General features: G+C 39.6%; 1 long non-coding RNA gene across 4 annotated transcripts in view; it reads right to left on the reverse strand.

Moving 5' to 3' along the window:
* Positions 1-15,253, reverse strand: part of LOC130597558 (uncharacterized) — a 65,537-nt gene extending 50,284 nt beyond the window's left edge. For all 4 annotated transcript variants that reach the window (XR_008971801.1, XR_008971798.1, XR_008971800.1 and 1 more), the window contains exons 1-2: positions 14,059-15,253; positions 786-875 (exon numbers count right to left, since the gene is read on the reverse strand). This is a non-coding gene — a long non-coding RNA (uncharacterized LOC130597558). The remainder of the gene's footprint in view (positions 1-785; positions 876-14,058) is intronic.
* Positions 15,254-17,153: the final 1,900 nt, after the last annotated feature.

Consider the following 17,153-nt stretch of genomic DNA (forward strand, 5'->3'; position numbering starts at 1 on the left):
GGCTATGGCACACACCCCACAGTTCAGACGGAGCCTCTGGGAGTCATTGAGTGCTATGCTTGCAGCAGCCTGAAGCAGAGCTCTGAACTCCAGGTAATTATTTTGTGAGCTGAGCCTTGTATGCATATTGTCTGCTGATAGTTTTGCTGTGAAAAAAGAGTATCTTTTCTCACTCTCAAAAGCTGAAATAAATTCAGTTCATTTTTTAAAGAAATTACTTTAGCAGCTTGTGCCACAATTAGTCAAAGGAATATAAGCATACAGCAGGGCCAGTCTGGTAACAAAGACATGCTGGTTTGGTAAAAGCAGCCAGAGCATTCGCATAGCCACATCACCATGTACTGCACTGAAGTGTACTCCTAGGTGTCAGTAGTTCATGCTTGGCCATCTGTATTTTGTCAACAATAGCAATTCACTTTTTAATGAATGTTTAAAATCTCAATTCCCCCAGGAGTAACAGCTATAGAGAGCATCAGCTATTGCTGAAAGAACAGGGATTCTAGGAATAAACAGAATGTTGTGGAATGGCAAACTGGGAACCAGTGACCTCATTATTCTGGAAAATGTCTCCTTTTGAACCACAAGGAACTCTGACAATTGTAAAGGTTTAGTATTGAACAATGGAGTTTTGCAGAGATAGAGTGAAAGCAAAATTGAGCCCCCTGTGTACTTATGGCAGTTCTTTATTATGTGCCATATATTATCATGTTGTGCTGTGTTTTGCTTTATCGTTGTTGCATCTTTATTAAAGGTGGGCCAGAAATAAAACACAGATGTAAACATACCTGCACTTCCAAAGCACTTGGCTTTAGGTAAGAGCGTGGCAGCTGAAAGCCATCCTCAGCACATTTTGCTCTAGAAGGTTTATATTCTTCCTTTAAAACAAAAAACAAGGAAAACATGTAAAATAGCAAATAAAATTTTACTGTTGTAAAATAATTATGTTTTGTGTTATTTGCTGTAGTTTAAAGGAATCTGGTCATGCAGGTATAGGAAATGACCGACTTTACAGAGAAACACAGGAGGATAGCAATTTTTCTCTCTAGTGTGCAGAATACTAATACAGGACGCATTCTTGTCTTAAAGTCAAGGGATTTCCTTTGTTTAGGCTTATTAGGCGTATTACAGACTGGTGTCTTACAGGCAGACACTGAGGTCTGCAGTGGATCCTTGAGTTGTAGGACACAAAGCCATATAAAGCAAGAGAAGTCATTATTCCAGTGACAATGAAGGAGAAAAAATATCCACTGCTGACAGGCCTACTCGCTCACAAGTCCACTGGTGTCAACATACATAGCAGTAGAGATAGAATAGGTTAGGAAAGAGTTTTTTATGTCTGGATAAAAGGGAAGTGTAAGAGCTAAAGGGATGCAAAATACTGTATGTCAATATTTGCCCTACTGAGGAACAGCAGACACATACTGGAACTGAAGGATACCATATATAAAGACGTAAGTAACCACATGTATTATTTCAGCCCTGTGCCCCAGCTGTAAAACATTATTTGAAGTTATAAGGTTATAATAGTTGCACAGCTGTGGGAAGGTGAGGGTCATCCATTTTACATACACATTCAAATTAAGAATGCAGGGCTGCTGGCACAGAGCAACAGCAATGATATGGCCTCAAAGGTAGGAATGTACAGAAAGACAGTCAAAAGTCTCTTTTCATTTTCTCTTTGGAGGTGGATGTCAGCTTTTTCATTCCTCTCTTGGTTATGTATGAGTAGGTCTGAAGATGGAAAATGATGACCAACCTAGGTATTTGAAGTACAGATTCACAGAAAATTCAGAAACCCAAGTAAAAAAAAAGTATCATGCAAAAAGGCCTGATTTACACCTAAATCAGGTGGTGCCTAAATGCCCTAAGTGCTTTCTTTTTCAATTTTCAAATGTGTTTCTTGAAACACACATCTGTTCATAGTAGAACTGCCCTGGCTACACTTTCCTTAAGCTCCATCTGGATTCAGAAACTAGATGCTTCCGCATATGAATGTGCCTGCACAGCAATACACAGGTCACATGTACCTCAACTGGCTCTTAATGAACTAGTCTGGGTACCAGAAGCTCATAATTTATCACTCCCCACTGAGTAATTTATCCTGTTATGATATGTCTTCATGACCTTCCACTCACCATGTCAAAGAAAAACAGAATTGCTGAGGTTGGAAGGGGCCTCTGAAGATCATCTGCTATGAACCCCTGCTCTAAGCAAGGTCAGCTAGAGCAGGTTGCTCAGGATCATGTTCAGCTGCCTTTCTAAATATCGCCAGGTATAGAGACTCCACAAACAGGGCATCTTGTTCTGCTGCTTGACTACCGTGACCACAGCGAAAGTGGTTTTGCTCATGTTTAAATGGAATTTCTTGTTTCACTGTATTGATTGCCCCTTGTGCTGCTGAGACTCGGGCTCAGCAAGCTTAAGGTTCTGCTCTAGGCACACCTCCCAGCCCTTTGTCTGCAATCAGAACACTGAGCCTTTTCTGTAGCTGCAGCTCTGCAAACAGAGAAGGAATCATATGCCAGAAGTCAGAAGCTAGCAGCCCTCACCAAAAAGTGAGGTCTCTAATACCGGGGGTTCTGCCTTCCCCTCACTTTGTCCAGGTGGAATTCAGGCTCTTGCAGCTACAAGGTCTTAGATAATATCAAACTTCTTTTCTTGTCTGTGATGCAATGTAGCCTGTAGACCTCCTCCTGCAGCTCTTTTACTTGGAGACACAGATCCTGTATTAGTACACAGATTTTGCAGACCAGGACACCATCCTCCCCCAGCCCATGTCACATGTCACGGTTTAACCTGGCAGGCAGCTAAACATGTTCACTCACATGTTCTTCAGTGAGATGGGGGAGACCATTGGGAAGAAAAGTAAAATTCATAGCATGAGTTTAATAGGACATAAAGAGGGGAGAGAAGTAAGGGGGGGAGGAGAGGTGAGAATTAGTAGTAGCAGCAGTAGTTAGTAATTATAATAAATAATAGAACAACAACCAAAATTATAGAAGAATTAGAATATACAAAACAAGTGATGCACAATGCAATTGCTTACTACCCACTGACCAATTTCCAGACAGCTCCTGAGCAGCAGCCCCTAACCAGCTTTCCCCCTAGTTTATATGCTGAGCATGACATCATATGGTATGGAATATTCCTTTCACCAGTTTGGGTCAGCTGTCCTGTCTCCTCCCAGCTTGTTGTGCCCTCCAGCCTAAACACTTGTGGGGTGATGTGAGAAGCTGAAAAGTCCTTGCCTTAGTGTAAACACTGCTTAGCAATAACTAAAACATCAGTGTGTTATCAACATTACTCTCATCCTAATGCCAAAACAGCACTATACCAGCTACCAAGAGGAAAGCTAACTCTATCCCAAACAAAACCAGGACACCTCAGTGAGGCACCCCTCCACTAACAGACCTGCAGAGCTGCGCCTTCCCACAGGTTGAGTTGATGCCAGAGCAAGTTGCTTTTGTTGCTGTCCTGTGACAGGTCACTACCACTGCTGAGCATGTGTACACCATCCTCAACAGAGTTTCTGCCCTTCTTCTGTGCACCCTTCTGCGCACTGCAGAAAGTGCCACAGACTGGTGCATCTCCTGGTTGCCTCTGTTCACTGCACTCTGTCACACACCTGTGTCACAAACGTACACTTGAATGTCCTGAGGGACATAACCCAGCTGGTTCTCTTAGCACAAGACCAGCAAGACCTGTCTCTAAAAATACAGTAACAGATGCTGTCTTCAGCAATGCCAACTGAAACACTGGAGAAGTAATTTTTTTCCCTAGGATCTGAGATAATTTGCATATTGCTGCAGTTCTAAGCATGTTTTAAAAGCACAAATTGCTATCTTTTATTTTTACTCCAGAGTGGTTTGAAACACTCAAGTAACCTCTGCTCGTATCATCAAAAATAGTTTAGAGGCATCCTTTTGACTTTCAGGAAATGGGTACTACCTATTCACTTGCTCTGGCCAGTTCACTGTTTTGCTTTTGACTTTAGGTGCTTCCTCAGTCAGCTAGTTAAATATTCTAGAACCTGGCTTGAAGCACCTATGTTCTGGGAGTCTGGATACCTAACTTAGGGGACTAGATTATCTGATACACAGCAGGAGAAAAATATTTAAAAGGAATTATAGCTTTAACCTATTGAAATTTCTGGAATAGAGATCCAGAAAGAAGAGTGATGTCCCTAAATGCTACTGATTGATAGTATGAATCCCGGGTCCTTAAATATCCAAGGACTAGACATTCAGATGCTCAACACATTGGCTCAATGCAAGAATGACGGCAGAGTCCATTGTGGTGCCAAATGAGTGTTAGGAAGCTAGCTCCTGGTGTTGGATTCACAATTGTTCACCACCCTCCACGGGTGAAATTCTATCTCTCTTTCATTCCCATTCTAGCAAAGGTGACAAATTAGTAACTACTAGCTGCAGAGAAGAAGGATTTAAGATCTCTAAGAAGCAAAATCTACATTTAACTATGGCAAAGTGAGAAAAGTAAATTGAACACCACTATCATGTAATAACGTGTGGTTAAAAAGGAATAAAGATAAACTAAAAGTAGTGTCAAGATCAGAAACTCAGTCATTCCTTCTGTACTGGTAATTGTGAGACTCTTAAAAATAGATCCACCAGAAAGAAATTGTATATTATATTATACATAATAAATTGTATAAATTGAGTTGGTTTAGTCCCATCTGGTAAAAAATGTCAAAGTCTGTAAAAGTAAAATTTAATAGGCAAATGACCATTCTTTCCTAATAAGACAAGTAATATGGAATGGACTGTGTATATACATTCGAACCTTCTTTCTTTTCCAAAACTGCCTACTGAGCATGAACCATGGTCTCTGCTAGCTCCCAAATCATGCCAAGCTGCTCTCTAGGAGATCAGTAATTGTCTCAGGATAAAATCTTGCAGGAGACTATTCCAACAGTTTAGTAGTACAGACATTGAGGCACTCATAACATTCACTGGATAATTTTCTAGTATAGACATGACCTTAGAAACTGATAAATCTATTTTACACTTAAAAAGAGGAAAATCGTTTTTTTAATCTAAATGAGTTTCTTTTATTATGGGATGGGCTTAAAAACATATATTTTTGAATGGAAAATCAGTATTTCTAGTTAAATTTTCCAAAACTGAACTACCCACAATAGTGCTGTTTGCCTATCCATTTTTCTGTTCAACCTGCCTGTCAGCTCTACTTTCAAGGAAGTAAGTGAACATAGAATGCAAATCCAAAGAGCCAGACTTCATTAATATTCAAAACAATCCTTATTCCTTAAAGTCAAGCCATCATGTAAGATGTGATTCTCAAGAGCTTAATTTCAAATAATGCTAGAGGTTGATATCAGAATTGTAATTACACAACAAGATATCATTCAAACATTGTATCTGAATTCAAGGCTGTAGTAAAAGCAATCACCCTGTAAAAATCAGAGGTATCCTGACTGGAACTTGTTTTGTCTCTTACAATGCACTGTGACTCTTGGAGGTGTGTAGCATGAGGGCAAGATGCAACAGGTGCAAGTTGAAACACTGGAAATTTTTACTAGATAAAAAAAAAAACAACAAACAAACAAAAAAAAATTAGTTAAAAAAAACCCAAACCATTATAGTTGCTCACAGTGTCTGTGAAGTCTCCATCCCTGGTCTAGTCCCTGACTGGATGAGGCCCTGAGCAGCCTGCTCTAACTGAACTTGCTCTGAGGAGGAGGTTAGACTGCACTAGTGAGGTGGGGGGGTGGGGGTCAGTCTCTTCTCCCAAGTAACAAGTGATAAAACAAGAGGTAATGGCCTCAAGCTGCACCAGGGGAGATTAAGATTGGACATTAGGAATTTTTTTTTCAGAGAGAGGGTGATCAGGCATTGGAACAGGCTGCCCAGGGAAGTGTTCAAAAAATGGTAGATGAGGTCCTTAGTGACACGATTTAATGGTGAACTTGGCAGTACTGGGGTAAAGGTTGGACTTGATGGTCTTAAAGGTCTTCTGTATTATTCTATAATACACAATCGCCAGAGGCTCCTTCCAGCCCACAGAACTTTATGGATACTTACATGGAGTCTACGAGCAGAAAAGGAAGAGTTGGTATTAGAATTTAAATTGGCTCCAATTAACTCACAAAATAAAAGTTAAGTCTTGAAATCAATTCATATTTCATTGGCAACTAACATGTATTAAAGGATGTCTATATATCTTACTGGCTTGTTTTGATACTATTTTACCTCTGTTCAGTTGCAGTCATTTGACTGCCCTATAATCTTCATTTTAGTAAACTCTGAATTTTTGGATAAATCTTACAAGGCTTTCAAAGCTGTCACCAATAGCCTAGCACTGATCTATACAGCCTCTGAATACAGCAAGTTAAGTGAAGCATATATTCATGTGGGGAGATTCCTGGAAACAGCAGAAAACAATACTCAAAGACAAAAGAAGGTCTAACACTAGGCAAAGTCAAATGGACCTAGAGATTCCTTGAATCTAATGCAGGATTGAACGACTGCCAAAATGTATCAAAACAAATAAGAAACCAGAAGTCTTTAGATGAAACAGTTACAAGACTGTAGACTTGAGAAGTAATGCAGAACATTTTCTGAGTGACAAAACCAACTTGGATACTGCAAGTAAGCTAAAAATATAACTGGTTGTTTCTATTATTTTCTTAGAAACAAGATTTTGCGCACATCCTTTACAAATAAGAAGAATTGTACCAAAATGGGTGTTTTAACTGACCTGTAGTACACTTCCGTAAATTGAAACAAATCTGCAGGGCACAGACAATGAGAACTAGAATGAAAGAAATGGCACGTGCAATGCAATTACCAGACATGTATTTTGTGGAATTTGAAAACCCTGAAGATACCTAGTCAGCTCACTAGGTGTCACTCCAGAAAGACTCCAGTTTTCTTTATCTGCCAGCACCTTACACGTATCCCAGGTACTTTATTGTCTCAAATAGCACCATCTATGTGTAGGTAAGTGAATTGAACCCCGGATGTTCAGACCGAACATAAAATTTGCGTAAATCTCATCCCACTTGCCAGTGTGGAAGCTAGAGCTGACTGTTTTCAGTCCCACGTCATATTTCTCTTCTCACCCTCCTCACTACTCATGTTATGGTGGAATGAAATAAGGGCCTTTCAGACAGAAAAGCAAAGGGAGGTCTCATCGGTCATTCCAGACAGCAAGAAATAACCCAGCAATTCAGGCAGACCTGACAGTCCAAGATTTCTACTTCCAAGCCAAATGTTTTACGCTACAGAGGTGATCTCAGACACTTCCATCTTTCTCTCTGGGTGTTAAAAGGTCTCCTTTGTTTTAAGTAATATCCATTGAAACACTGGAAGAGGTTACTCATGCATTCTATGACTGAAACACAGTCTAGAACTAGAGATATCAATTAAAAGTAGTGGTTGGCAAACCTGAAGTAGAGAGTCTTCATGTAAGACGCCTCATGCAAGGTACGTGCAAACTTTGTGAAGACTTTTTACAGGATGTTTGCAGGTGCTACAATTTTATAGCGTGAAAAGTGATTAGAAATATTAATTGAAAAATTATTATTATTATTATTATTAGTTACAGAGCTAAATGGCATGACTGACTCCAGTTGGCATTGAGTCAGAACATTTCAGTATATGTTCAGCTTTAAGCAGGCACATTCCTTAAGCATGTACTACTGACTACTGTCAGACAGGCTGCTGGGCTGGAGAGGCCTTTGGCCTGTCTGATGTGGCCATTCTTATATTTTTAAGTCCCTTACCTGAATGAAGCAGAGCTGCACTTTGCAACAAGAAAAGGAGAAAGAGAGGATCCAGAGTTAACGTATGTCTCTGTGATTTTGAGAACCACCACCCTCCAGTTCCAAAACTCCTTCTGAAACTTGTTCATATATTCCCAGCATTATCTGATGAAAAGAAAAATAAAAAAGAACATTTGCTTAAAAAGTCTCAACCAGCTCCTCTGTTATCCAAACCAAAACTCCACACTTCCCTGAGGTTTGCCTGCCAGAACTGCAAAAGATGTTGGCACGTTCCATAGGCTCAGGCACCAGTAAAATCCAATACGTATCTAAAGACTGATTGCCTGTCCCTACTGCAATGATTTTAAGGTCCAGTGCTCCACAGGGGAGAGATACAAGACAGCCAGGAAAGACATTGTGAAAACAGACTGGTAGCATATAAATCACCACTGCAATTCAGACATGGAAACTAGGAAGATATCTCCTTTTTAGAAGATTAACTACCCTGTACATGCTAAGGCAGATCAAGCAAATCTTTTGATATAGATAAAATGCAGAATACTGTGTGGACAAGAAAGGTGTTATCCTTCTGCCCCCAGTGGAAGCATTGACTTTATTGAGCCAGGAACCAGAAAGGGTTATTTTTTTCCTCATGCTGAAATACAACCTCCAGACCATAGCTGGGAGGAAGATCAGGGCACTTGCCTACAGTGATTCAGTCTAGTATGGAAAAAATATATGTTCTTATGATGATTTTCTAACACCAAAGAATTTGTCTATTTTAATAAGTCCAGAAAACCTAGGTGCTGGTGATTTCTTGTCATAAATCAGGAGCTCATTAAAAGGGAAAAAGTAAGAAAAGAAGGCAAAAATTCTGGCAGGAGTCTTGAGAAAACAATTGAAAAGCATTTTTTTAAGTTTCCCTCATTTTGTTGCAATATGTGCAAAGGCCACAGCTCTGAGTACTAGTAGTTCTGACATCTGCCAAATAAGTACCTAAAAGCTCCTGAATTTACTGAATTTTAGACCATGGATTCAGTTTTCTGGCTGTGTCTGGATACTGCTTGCTTAGAATGAAGCACAAAGCTGTAGTTGTGAGAGGGAGGTACAGAAAGTCATGCTACCTGACCAACAGGAAATTCAAAGTGCATCAATTGTAAGAGTCCAAAGAGCTGTTGAAAAGTAAGATAAGGTTCAGAAGGGGATTACTGTGTCCTAAATGTGATATGTTTATTGAGAGGGCAGTGCTTAAATTACACTTTTATGAGCCAGCGTGGCATACCATCACTTTTTCATTTTACTGGGAAGCTTGCTGGGACTTCTCTGGTTCACAGCTGCAGAATGGATTAATTTTATTCTCCCCTGAATGAGATCTTCAGTACCACCATAACTTCTAACTTGGAGCAGAATGCAGATACTACAAGACCAAAATTATTACATCATCAGACAGTGTAGAAGAGAAACAGGAACAAAAATGGATAAAATGCTACGACTTGATTCAGCAAAAGCATTTATGTGCATATTAGCCTTAAGCATCCCTACTTAGTGAAGCACTAAAGCATGGTCTTGGGCTTCATTGAAGTAAATGGGATTTACACAGGTCCTGAAGGTAATCACATGCTTCACTGCTTCATTAAATCAAAATACAAGTATTACATGGCAAGGTTTATCCTCAGGGAATTCCATTGAAATACAGGGTGAAACAAACCTATAAATTATTTTAAGGTATTTATTATTAAAATGCACACAAAAAATGTGCTAAGAGGACCATAGGTTGCAGAAGAGCTCAGCCTCAGAATAGCACTTTGTTTAACAAGATATCTGAGACATAAGACCTGTTTAAGTGTAAAATCAGAAGTAACTACAGTAAAAACAAGGCTGACACAGCTGAGATCAATATTAAACCCCAGAGAAGGGGATTTTCTAAAAGTATGGGGGGAGGGGAAGAAAAATGGCAGAACAGGTCCCCAGAGAACATGATAAATGATGATGGGTTAGGCAATATAGTTCTGCTTCCAAAAGCCAGGCTTAATCCTCACTCAGGAGTAGACATTGTGCCATGCATTTAATCTATGCCTTAGAGAGAGTCAAAAGGATCAAAAGCATCACACAGATATTTAAAGGGAAAGGTCATAGTCCCACTGAGAACTAATGACTACATCCGTTCCTGCAAGCATGGGGATTTCTGGTGAGGGAGCTAACACTGCAGTGTTTCTAGCGTTAACTCTGCCTATAGGGTGTTTGCTGTCACATCAGCTTCTTGAACCCTTTCCCTTTGCTCCAAACTACCCTCATGCTGTGAGCTAGCAGCTCCCCATGTTTCTCCTACAGCTTTTCCATACCTTTCAGCAAAGGGATTTCTTTAACAAAACTAAGCTCTGATCAGATCACCCGAAGCCACTGCAATGTCTCAAAACTACCAAACCCTTTGTGGTTACAGAAGAATTGTAGAGAGCTGCTATAATTTAAGAGCAGGGATTTTTTTTCCACTGTAGTGGTTCAATGTGTGTTGTGCGCACACATGTGCTTCAGCACAGATGGAGAATCAAATGAATATCAGACCCTTTGGTGTGAGTTCAAATTTCCTGAAGGTGTTGGAATGTCTGTAAAACATCAGATGCCCTTTTGGTTGTTTTTTATAAATACATTTTAATTCTCGGCTGATTTGACATTTCACTTTATTTAGGAAAAATGCAGGAAAAAATGGTAACATCTTAAAAAAAGTTATTACAGAAAAAAAGAACAGGGAAAGGGAAGGAGGCTTCTATGTCCCTGGCAGCTACCTGTGTTTCTTATGCAAAGCCACCTATGATTCTTCTACAAGCACAAACAAGCCAGGTTTTCTTTGTGTTCTGTCCAGAAAGGAAGTTAAAAATATGTACATCTACTCCAAAGCTATTAATCTATTTTATAAGATTATTGGGGGAGTAGAGAACCATTGTCATCTTTCTTAAAATAGATTTTCCCCAAAGCTTCAGGAATCTTTAAAGTAAGGTTTAAGATATTCTTTCTTTTTTCTTTCCTAACATATTCTCTTAAAAATACTTACTTTAACACTGATTAACTTTTCTGCTAATTATATAATTTTTTCTGTTTCTTCAGAAAAACAGGAAATATTTCCCAACCTACTGCCTTTAGAGCCCTGCATAGATGGCATTAGTTTCAGCTTCCTACTGCCAACCCAGACCCACAGGACTGGATGAGCTGTGCACCCTCAAAGGCTGAAAGTTAGGTTACATGAAATAGTTTCTAAATGTAAGAAAAGTAAGAAGAAAAAACCAACAACAATCTCTGAACCTTCAGATTTTCCAAAATGGTTTTAAATGCACATTGAAAGTAACATAAGGCAAAAGAGCAACAAAAATCAGAGTCAGGCCCCTAAACAAATGTCATCACTGCTTAGTCAGGGTGTTAATTATTATCACAAAGTGAGGAAACCACAGAATTCTTGGACCAAACACATGATTCATGGGGAGAGAGTAGTACAAGCAAACCAAAAATACATCATTTTCCAAGGAACTATCTAACCTACTACAATACAGCTTGCATCCCAAGGTTACTACAGCCTTCCATGTGCCTCTAATTTATTAACTGTCTCAGCTATGAGATTACAATGTCATTAAGAAGGAGCTTGGTGTATAAAATCTACATCCATTGTATTATGACACTAACACTGGAGAAACATCCTTTTCCCATATTCTCACATTTGCAATTCTTTTAAGTCTTTTAAACTAAGATATGCAATTATTTCACATGGGAAATAGTGTATATGGTCTACCCGGTGGCTGAGCCATGCACATGGTGAAAACCATGTCCTTTTCAGTGAAATACAGCACAGGGAAAAGTGATACATATAGTTCAAAAGTTATCCCAGAGAATGACAAATACCAGGGACTGCACATTAAGTCAGCAGAAAGGCCACAGTAAGTAGCTTCTGAAGAATCTGTCTAGAACGTATTCTCTTTCTCCCTTCTATCTCAAGGTGATTTGTTACCTGAATCTTAATAAGAAAAAATACCACCATATCCTAGTATGCATCTAATAGAGGAGCATTATATAGCTGTGCCACAGAGATTTTATTAATGGACCAAGCTAGCTATTTACAATGTTCAGAGCAAAATGAAGATTAGGAAGTTCACTGATCTGTTCTCTCAGAATTAAGAAGGACAGATCCTTTCCTGGTATGAAGTCATCACAATGAGAATTTTTTAGAGCATCTCCTTGCTATATACTGATGTCGTATATGATAAAAAGCTAAGCTGACAAATTCAGGTTATGTCTCTATTACCACATTTACCTGAAGTAAATAGACACAGTGCCAGATCTTATTTTTAGTTTGCTAACAAGTAATATTTTACAGTTATGTACAGACAAGGCAAGGAAAAATCTGCAAGTGCCTTACAAAGGTGATTGATAGAAAAAAAAATCACAAATTAGAACTTCCAGTCAACTTTACTAAACCCCTGGAAATTCCTACCAACAAAGTCCTAAAACTGGTGTACTGAATGCAGTTGAACTGCTTTAGTTAACTGAGGTCATTTGGCATTAGCAACTTAAGGTAACTTGCCCAGCTTAACTTAAACCAGGTTTAACATGGTCTAGTTTTTCAACTGACCCAAAGCAGTTCCATTCCTATATTTTCTAACTGATGTACAAATTAATTATTTTAAATGTCGCATACTTAGAAACTTGCAAGCAAAGCCAATGCTGCACAAACCACACCTTTCCTTGAATTTATTGCCATCTTTTTAGAAAGTTTATTTAAAAGAATATAACCCAAATATGTGTTTTTCTATGAAACATACTTTTCAAGTTCATTTTGCCAGAGAAAATACTCATTTTCCAGAATGGCATATTTCATTCACTACCAAAGAGGAGTGACTGTAACATAAAACTAGTGACTCCTTTAGAAGAAAGAGAAACAATTTGACATGGTAGGTCTGGTATCCTTCTGCGATATCAAATGAAGCCCTATATTTTCAAAATGATGCATGGGAATTTAAGCACGTGGTGCCCATTAAAGGCAATGCCAGCTCTCATGGTTTATGAGGTCACCAGAAGTCCTTGATGGAATTACACCCTTGTCCTGTATGGCTTATTCTCTTGTATCAGAGAGTCTGAACAAAAGCCTATAAAGTCAACAAAAATGTCTGCAGTCAGTTTGGTCAGGTTGAGATCAGGTATTTCCACTACAAAGAGGGAAATGAGGGAAAAAAAATACTGAACAATTGTTAGTTTAACAGTGTGGCATGGGTCCTGTTCTGATACATACTCCTGTATAGTAAGGGGGAAATAATGTCTTCCTGTCATCGTGCTGGAGGCATCTAATGAAAAAGAGAAACACTGAGGAATATTCCTTGGAAAAACAAAAGGACATCCTGTGAGAATGCAATTACAAAGTCATTCTTTAAACATACCTAACAGTTGTCATATAACAAACACAATATACTTGAGTAATAAATACTCTGGGCTCTTTGTGCATCACCTGCATATTTAGAATTTGCTGTATTGGTGCACATCTGTCAGTTTTGTATTTACTGAACTGAATCTTTTAATAGCAATCACACACTAATAACACTCAACTTCCAAAAGTGAAACATAGCACCCAATTTGCACAAAGACTTTGCACATTGTTGTGTTTTAAAACACTCAGTAGTTAATAAAATACTGTGGTCTATTGCCATATTGATTTTCATATTCTCTCAGTTGGAATATGATCTTGCTTTAGCAATAAACTGATATGTTGATTGAACACTTTCCAATTCTCTAGCTTTCAGGTAGTGTTCCTGGGGCTATATCACTAAAACACAGTGACTTGCTATAGTTTCCTGAATCTATGTATGTAAGATACAGTGATTTTATTCAGAAAGTAGGTGCTTGTCATGCTACATGATAATATTCCACATTAAAAGATGGGCCAGCATGTTTCTAGGAGTTTGTGTGCCTATCTGACATAGTCAGGATTCTATCAGAATATAAAGTGTCCTAAGCCAGTTAAGAATTTAGTGAGCAATTTCTATGCACACACACATTCATACACCTACACCTCACAAACAAAGATCTAGAAAAAAGCAGCATGTGTGGTATAGTTAGGTTCTGGGCTACCCTGGCCAGCCAAAAACATAGACAGTGCAACAGCAACCCACAAAATCAAATCAGAGAGAGAAAAAAAAAAAAGCAAAAAAAAGCTGATGCTTAACATGACACCTCTCTGAACTAGGGGATATAGATGACACAAATATAGCTGTACTGCTTCTGTATTCAGGTGTCTTCATACTCAGTGCCCTATCTGTCCACAAGCTGGATAGGTCACCTACCAGAGAAGTGTGAATTAACCATACCGGGAATGCAGCGCTGTATCAAATGAACTTCTGTAGCAGCTGTGAAGGCTGTGGCAAAGTTTCAGTGCCTTTGAATGGCTGATCCCAATGGTACCATGGCTTTTCATTTTCCAAGAAAGATTCTTTGAACACAAGTTGGAGTATACTTTCTTGTGTCTTTTGTTTTAGTCTCTTAGTATTCTTTGGAAAGAAAAAAAAAAAAAAAAAACAGTAAAGTTCAGAGTGGGGGCAGCTTTTTCATTACAGAGGATTGAATCACCCGGTAAAGGACAAAGTTTACAGCAGGAATCCTGTGAAAGAAGCATTGTGTACATATGTTCACATCCAAACCTTATGATATAGCCTGTAATATTTTACTTTTTGCAGCCAGACTGCTTTCCTTGCCTTTGCTTAAATGAGCAGTCAGAATATACACAGCTGGCCTGGGTTATTCCCTTCTCTCATAATCTCTTCACCCTTCTGAACATCAAGCCCCAGCTAAATTTTACTGGTAAAGACAACACTATGCAGAAGAAGAAATACGCATTCTTTGTGCTGTACAGCTGAGCAGGGCTAATAAAATGTCCCGGGCAACAACTTAGAAGGTGTAAAGGAAAGGGTGGTGCTGCAGGTGGTTCTGGGAGGGGTGGGATGCTGGCTGTGAGGGGGACGTGTCTGTCACTGAGCTGAAGCCGATGCCAGCCGTGCTGCACGGTTTGCACAATGCTACCCCGAAAGTGACTCCTGATTTGTGCAGTGCTTGACTTCCATCCGAGGGCATTTTGTATGAGCTGAGGTGAAGGTTGTTTGAAGTCTTCTTCTAAACATAACTCAGGTATTTGGCACGGGTAAATCCTCTGTGAGCAGCACAGAATCACTACTTAGGAAGCCGCTATCTCCAATGCCCTATTTCTGAGGCAGTGTTCACAGCCCTGATACAAAGGCTGGAGTATGACAGACATGCAGCCACAGCGCCCAGGCTTTTAAGGTGCTTGCGTAGAATGAAAAGACTGAAATCGGTATTCTAGGGTTGCCCCTTGAAGGAAACCTTACAGGTCTTCTCCCCTCACGCCGTGCAGGGCCCGTTGTACCGGTGCTCCCGCCACGCTCCCCGTCGTGCTCACCCGCAGCGAGCTCCCGGCAGCACAGATCACCAAGCAGTCCAACGGCCAGGTACCTCAGCCGGCCGGTGCGGAGCACGGCCGCTAGGAGGAGCCCCGCTTCCCGCCGTGAGCAGGGCGGCCATTGCCATGAAGCAGAGCATGGCTGGGGCTGTGGGGGGCGTGTGGGGCGCGGGTGTATCTCCTTGTACCGTACGGTCCGCTGTCAATGCAACGTGGAAAATGTTAGTAAATCTCAGTGTGGAGGGCAGATTGGTTGCCATTCAAACCGAAATGGTTTCCAGGGTAAAATCAAGCACTCCACCAGCACTTTTTGGAGAACACAGCGATTTGTGCAAGCCATTGCTGAGGATACCGCATTTAAAGGACAATTAAAATAACCCCTTCCGTGCAAAATCTCCAGGTTGCAAATGGAGTGGCTGTGAGGATCACTTGTTGGAATTAAGCAGAAAGCTAAAAGAAAAATGTAATTCACAAGTAAAAATGAAATAGCTGAGGAAAGGTGTTTTTTTTTTCGCCCCTGCCGTTCTAAATCCATGTTTCTTTCTGAAAAGTATCATTATTTTCTCATTCAGTATTTTTAAATTAGTTTTAAACTTTTTCTGCTCCAAATAATTGACTCAAAATGGATGCATGAAAACAGACTCATGTAAGCTTTGAGATTAGGATCACAGAGCTATAGGATAGGAAAAACTGAATTAATTCCTCAGTGAAAAAAAAAGCATAACTCAAGAAGATATGATTTATTAGGAGGAAAAGTAACTCATGCTTTCCTGTTAAGTTATAATATGAATGGTAGCATTTTGAACTCTTGGCCTAAAATAGTTATATTGAGCTTTGATCCTTAGGACGTTAACAGACAGGAAGCAGAGGAGTGAATTGGGGTGAATTTAATAGTATCCAGAGATAGAATAATTAACCCTTATGGTGCCTATTAGCAGCTAGGGTCTGAAGGAAAATTATATAGAAAAATAAGACCAGGAAGGGAAAACAGGTATTTCTGAATATTATTAGGTATATAAGTTTTTGAAGAGAAGATTATGACATCCTTCCTTAATATGAGTCATGAAGTGAAGGCCAAGTTTGTCTTATCATCCACCAAATAAGATATCTGTTTGCAAATAGGCTGAAAGGTTGTAGGCCACTGGTTGCTGTCACTGCTCATTTCTTGAGACTTTATTCTCTTCTTACATTTGTGAACTTTTCATTAAATGTGCTCTTTTTACAACACCAATATGAGTACATGGAATAACAAGAGTTCTTAAGTCATAAGAGCTGTGGATGATCTCCTTTCTTTTCAGCCTTATTTGTAAACTAGATCTCAAATCCTATTTCGTTAACACACTAGGCCTGTGTAGGTTGACCAGGCAGAGGACACAGAGTAGTATACTCCCTGATTTACTTCCAAATGTCCACATCAGTTCATGCTGCTCAATGTAGCATGTCTTCCTTGTTGTAACAACAATTTGAGCTCAGGCTGTCTATAAACACATCTTTCTGTCTCTTCAGCGGTATTATGACCCTTCTAGGAAGGACTCAGAGTAGCTAGTTTTGTCTAACATAACATCAATAGGCCTGGGAGGGGTGGGTGGGCTGCAGCACAGATAGGCTCAAGTGCAGATTCAGACCTGTGCTCAAAACACAGGGTGGCTGTGCTTATGTTTAACTGCTATGTTAAGCACGAGTTTGTTCCCACAAAAAACATCAAAAAGTGCCTGAAAACAACATGCAGGACAACATGCATATTCTATAGCTAAGAAAAAGCCTATAGACTAAGAGGTAAAATAAAATGATTCCATAAAGACTGGAGAGATGTTCTTTCCATCAAAAGAAGCAGCACTTCATTTTTCAAAGGTTAAGACATCAGCACAGGTGACAGCATCTTTCAAAGTGCGGAGTAGATATTAACCCACTTCACTAAGGTGATGCAAATACTCAGAAAGATGTACTTCACGTGATTATGCATTATAT

Source organism: Pezoporus wallicus, unplaced genomic scaffold (genome assembly GCF_028554395.1).
Source record: "Pezoporus wallicus isolate ANWC-B61680 ecotype Strahan unplaced genomic scaffold, APGP_CSIRO_Pwel_v1 contig_5879, whole genome shotgun sequence".
Taxonomy (NCBI): domain Eukaryota; kingdom Metazoa; phylum Chordata; class Aves; order Psittaciformes; family Psittacidae; genus Pezoporus; species Pezoporus wallicus.